Source organism: Myotis brandtii, unplaced genomic scaffold (assembly GCF_000412655.1).
Source record: "Myotis brandtii unplaced genomic scaffold, ASM41265v1 scaffold410, whole genome shotgun sequence".
In the NCBI taxonomy this organism is placed as follows: domain Eukaryota; kingdom Metazoa; phylum Chordata; class Mammalia; order Chiroptera; family Vespertilionidae; genus Myotis; species Myotis brandtii.
This window is the reverse complement of record NW_005365764.1, coordinates 1,872,779-1,878,248: the sequence shown is the minus strand read 5'-3', so window position 1 is coordinate 1,878,248 and position 5,470 is coordinate 1,872,779. Positions and strand designations below refer to the sequence as shown.

The 5,470-nt window shown below is 56.5% G+C and overlaps 1 long non-coding RNA gene across 1 annotated transcript; it reads left to right on the top strand.

The window, feature by feature from the left end:
• Positions 1–3,597: 3,597 nt before the first annotated feature.
• On the top strand, positions 3,598–4,332 carry LOC102242466. Its single transcript, XR_314004.2, has 3 exons — positions 3,598–3,731; positions 4,014–4,161; positions 4,272–4,332. It is a non-coding gene; the product is annotated as an uncharacterized LOC102242466 (long non-coding RNA).
• Positions 4,333–5,470: the final 1,138 nt, after the last annotated feature.

The window sequence follows — 5,470 nt, the reverse complement described above, 5'->3', positions numbered from 1 at the left end:
GGGGGGGTTTGGTGGGCTGGATGGGTGGGTTGGATGGGTAGGTTGGATAGTGGGTTGGATTGGTGGGTTGGTTTGGTGGATTGGATGGGTGGGTTGGTTGGGTGGGTTGCATGGGTGGGTTGGATGGGTGAGTTGGTTGGGTGCATTGGTTTGGTGGGTTAGATGGGTGGGTTGGTTGGGTGGGTTGGTTTGGTGGGTTAGATGGGTGAGTTGGTTTGGTGGGTTGGATAATGGGTTGGATGGGTGGGTTAGGGCTGGACAGTTGCATGGCTGGACAGGATGGATGGCAGACTCACTGACCCTAGAGCACAGCATGCATCTTCCAACCTCTAAATCTTTCTCCTGGGTCCCTTCCCACCATCCTTCCCACCATCCTTCCCACCAAGAATGCCCTCCCTCTCCACTCTCCACTTACTCCTCCTTCAAGGCTCCACCCAAACTGTGCCACCTCCTCATGCCACCACAGCAAAAGGCAAGTTCATCTCTGCAAAGAGCCGAAGATGCTCCTGTTGGCACCGCTGACCGTTCACCTCATCGTGCGCTGTCTGTGGCCGTAGTTACTTCTTCCTGACAAGTGAGACCGGAAGCCCTGTGCGGGCAGGACTGTGCCCCGTTCACCAAGTGTGAGTGCCGGAGCCTCTGCATCAGACCAGGTGTAAATACCTGGCGAGAGAAGGAAACGCCGGGGGCGCCTATCCAGTGACCCCGATCCCTCTGCCCGGCCTCTTCAGAGGTCAGTCCCCAAGACACAGCAGTGCCAGCTCCTGGGGCCACGTGTCTCCTGGCAGATCCCTCCTCTGCGGGCAGCACCAGCTATGAGCTCCCAGTCGCAGACAATGAGCTGTCGACAGAGTGGGGATGCTCCGGCTGCAAAGGCTGCACCGTGAGCCATGGCCGGGACAGACATGGGGCAGAGGCTGGCCCCAAGAAGCTTCTAGCACTGCCCAGTGTCGAGGCAGAGCCTGCGGCAGGGGAGGTGGAGGCCAGAGTTTCTGGCACCTTCCCTGGGATCAGCGTCTCCCCTGTGGATTCTCACGTCTCCTGATGGTGACATTCAGGCACAGGGCCCCTCCCACTTGTTTACCCTCTTGCAGGGGCGGTGAGAGGGGCGTTGGCAGGAGAACGGCCTCCCCCCTAGCTAGGCAAACACTTTTGCTGCTAATTGGTATTTGCATGGCAAATCCCGGGTAAAGAAGGGATCATTTGCATGTTCTAGGGGTAATGATATTTGATGTTGTCAACTTATTACGACCTTAATCACCACTCAATTTTCTGCTTTCCAAGCTCCCAATCACGCTGCCACCCAAAATAACCGCTGCTTGAGGCTCCTGGCAGAGCCCCCTTGGGAGAGAGCCGCGTGGGGATCCCCCAGCGGAGGGGCTGACTGACCTTCTGACCCCCAGAGAGCGCGCCCCGCCCTGCACCCTCCAGCCTCTTCCCTTATCACCCCTCCCTGAGCCCTCCCACTCCTCCTCCTCTCTCTCCTTCCCGCTTCCTCCTCTCTTCCCCCTTCTTCTCCTACTTTCCCCCCCTTCCTGCCCAGGGAAGGGAGCCCGCATTTGACCGAAGCCGCTGTTCTCAGTGGGAAGCAGCACGAAGGAGCAGTCTCCCACCGCAAGGCCAGGAGGAAGCTCCCTCGCTGTGGGGCCAGCGTCCAGCTGTTTCCAGAGCAGGAGGGAGTATCTCTCCAAGGCGGCACCAGGACCCCGCTCGGCCCCATTACAAAAAAAGTAGCCATTATAAGGAATAACAAATAACTAATTTTTAGCAGGCACTGCCCGTGGCAGGCAGCACGTCAGCACCGCCCCTGGATCTCTCACTGCCCCCACCTCCCTCAGGGTGAAGCCAGAGTCCTTCTGAAGACTTCTGGGCCCCTCCTGACCTGCCTCACCTCCCCTGCCGTCCCCTCTCCTCTCTGCTGCAGCCACGCTGACCTCCTCGCCCCTCCTCCAACACCAGGCCTGCTCCCTCGGCCTCCCGGTGTGGCAGGAGTCGACCCAAAGCTGCCCTGCTGGGTCTAAGGTAGCCATCCCTGGGGGCGGTGTGGACATGGGGACAGACAGACCCAGTGCAAATCCAGACACCACCCGATACTGCGCACCTCCGAGCAGGTACATACTCTCAACCCGCCTCAGTTTACTCGTCCACGAAATGGCCCCCACTCCCAGAGCTGGCTGAGAAGTCAGTGAGCCGCCGCCGCTGGCTGCTTCACACGGCGCCTGCATGCTGGGTGGGCGGTTTCCTCTTACCGCCGTTTCTCCCATGTCTAGTTAACATGTCCCAGTGTTTCCAGGGCGCAGGGCCAGCTGCTGGGCGAATTACTCAGCGAGGGGCCCAGGCTGGCCGATTGGGGGATCCTGAGCCCAGGGTTGAGGTTCTTGCTGTGTCCCCGTCCCTGGTGAGACGTGCCCAGATATTCGGCTCCTGACACCCTGAAGTCCCCGAGTTTGCTCAGCATCTGCTCCTTGTTACACATTCGGGCGACATGATGTCGCCACGTCCTGTTGGGCTCCCCTGGGTGGGAGAGGAAGAGGAATTGGATGTGACCCGGGACACATTCATGGAAGGGGTTGTGCACAGGAGCCCCCGGGGGTTCAGGGAGGGGACAAGTGAGGAGACAGACTGACCAAGGCCACACACATCGCTCCCACCCACAAGGCCAACGAGAGGAGGAAAAGGGGCTCGCTGCTCCCCGTCATGAGGGTTTGTACAGATCCAACCGCCAAGTCCAAACTGGGTCTCCCAGGAAACTGGGTGGCAGCTCCGGCACATGTGCAGGCCCATCCTGGGGGAGTGGGGGACTCCCCCCTAAGCTAGAAGCTCCCACCTAAGCTAGTCACCTGTTCACCGGTCCCACACGGCCCTGGTGGAGATGGGCCTGCAGTCACCCGTGGGTGACATGGTCCTTTCATTCCACTGACCACAGCTGTAAAGAGGACAGGGGGCCCCCCAGATGCTGTTCCCCCAGGTTCCCTCCTAGAGACAGCCCCAAGCCCGCAGCACCCCGCCCCACCTTGGGAAGGCAGGGCCTCGGATTGGCATCGCTGGGTAATCAACACCCTCATTTTTTTGCCTCTAAACGGCCGAGGAAGATGACCATTAAATACTCATGTAGTAATTCGACAAATTGTGGCCTTTGAAACCGTCTCCAGTCGGAGAACCTGGGCTTGCACCCAGCCTCGCTCGTTCCTAATAGATTTCTCGAGCTGAATAACAAATCACCTTCCGCTGGCGGAGGGAGAAGCCAGCGGAAAGGCAGCTCGGTGGCTCCGGGAGAAGCAGGGAAACAGCCCTGGTGCTGGGAGGGTTTCCCAGGAAAGCGCTTTGAAGGAAGGAGGTGCTGGGGGGTGTGGGGGGCACCAGCTCTGAACCGATGAATTAAACATTCCCTGAGCTCTTTCCATGCAGCTGCTACCGAGGAGGGGAAATGCTTTAATTAATAAAGCAGTCAGGGAGAGGGAGCTGTTTTCAATGCCGCGGCCAGGGGCTCCGGAGCACGATAAACCCCTTTTGGGAGGGGCGGGAGCTCCTCTCCCAGGGTCTGGGAGGAGGTGGCTCAGGTGTCCACCCAGCCTCAAGGACATGAGGCATGTCGGTTCCTGGCCTCCAGGCCCAGCCCAAAGCCGAGGCTGCCTGCCCCATCGAGACCCTGGAGAGGTGACAGAGCACTAAACTGGGAGTCCCTGGGATGGCACCTCCGTTTGCAGTTCTGAGTTGCCGTGTGACCTTGGGTAAGTCATTTCCCCTCTCTGGACCTTGGTTTCCTCACCCATGGCCTCAGACTGGGTTCTGGGGAGCCATTAGGTCCCTTGAAGGTGTCCCAGGATTGTCTCTGGAGGTGGGGGTGCAGCCAGCTGAGGCTCTAAGCCCCAAACCCAGCTTCAGCCGGAGCAGCTTTGCTTTTGTCTGCTAACATATGCCAGGATATGTAAGATGTCCCTTGAAGAAGGAACACTGCAGGTTTAAAAAAGATGGAAAGCCACTGGCTTTGGTGTTTTCTCCTGTCTCTTCAGGAGCGGGAGCCTCAAAGCTGAACAATTCCCAGCGGGCGGACAGCCCACATCAGTCATGACCAAGCACCTAGCACGTGACAGGCACTCGAGTTACAGAGGAGGATAAGAAGCCCCTACGTCTTTCAAGGAGGCTTCCAGTCTAACCCAGGTTTGGCAGATATGTGGCACACATACCGCTATTGGTGCCTTAATGCCCACGGCAGACATTACTAATCAATCACTGCTCTCTCTCTCTCTCTCTCTCTCTCTCTCCTACAGAGGTCAACTGTGATAACAAATCCTTTCTCAATCCAGGCAGCCACTACCCACCAATTGGCCCTGGTACCTGAAACAAAACCTCTCCCTGCCATCTCTGGTTAGTTCTAATCAATGGAAGTTTCCCAAAATGCAACGGGCTGCCTCACTCAGGAGTGAGAGTCCATCTCCGCTTGCTCATTCAGTCAACAGGTATCTACTGAGCACCTCCTACACGCCAGGCACGGTTCCAGGGAGACGGCAGTTCTAGTGGCTCTTAGAGTAAGAACTGAGTGGGGTGATAAAAGTTTAAGCAAATTATAAAGCAAGATTATCACAGATGGTGAAAAGTGAGGCAGACAGTTAAAACAGGGCGATACTAGAGAAAAGGACTATTTTACTGTGGGTGGACAGGGCAAGCTTCTGTGAGGAGGTTCATGTAAGGAGAAATTCCAGCAGTGGGAAGGAGGTGGACATACAGAGGTCTGGAGAAGGAACACTCAACAGAGGAAGTAGCCAGTGCAAAGGCCCTGAGGCAGGGCAGAGACTGGTGTGTTGGAGGAACAGCAAGGACGCTCCTGGGACCGGGATCTGGGGGAGGAGAACGAGGTATGGAATGAGTGGAAGAGGCAGGTGAAGCGGATCCCATAGATTTCTGTTGTTGTTGTTGTTAATCTTCACCCAAGAATATTTTTCCATTGGTTTCTAGAGATTAGCAGAGAGGGGGAGAAACAGAGAGAGAGAAACATCAATGTGAGAGAGACACGATGGGTTGCCTTCCATAGGTGCCCCAACGGGAGCCGGGGATCGAGCCAGCAACTGAGGCACATGCCCTTGACCGGAATCAAACCCGCAGCCCTTCAGTCCACAGGCTGACACTCTACCCACTGAGCTAAACCAGCTGGGGCTCATGGACTCTTATGGGCCATCATGAGGAGTTTGAGTCTAAGATTGATGGAAGCCATCACAGGGGAATGATGGTGTCTGAATCACGTTTTAGACCAGCCGTGGGCAAACTACGGCCCACGGGCCAGATCCGGCCCGTTTGAAATGAATAAAACTAAAAAAAAAAAAGACCGTACCCTTTTATGTAATGATGTTTACTTTGAATTTATATTAGTTCACACAAACACTCCATCCATGCTTTTGTTCCGGCCCTCCGGTCCAGTTTAAGAACCCATTGTGGCCCTCGAGTCAAAAAGTTTGCCCACCCCTGTTCTAGA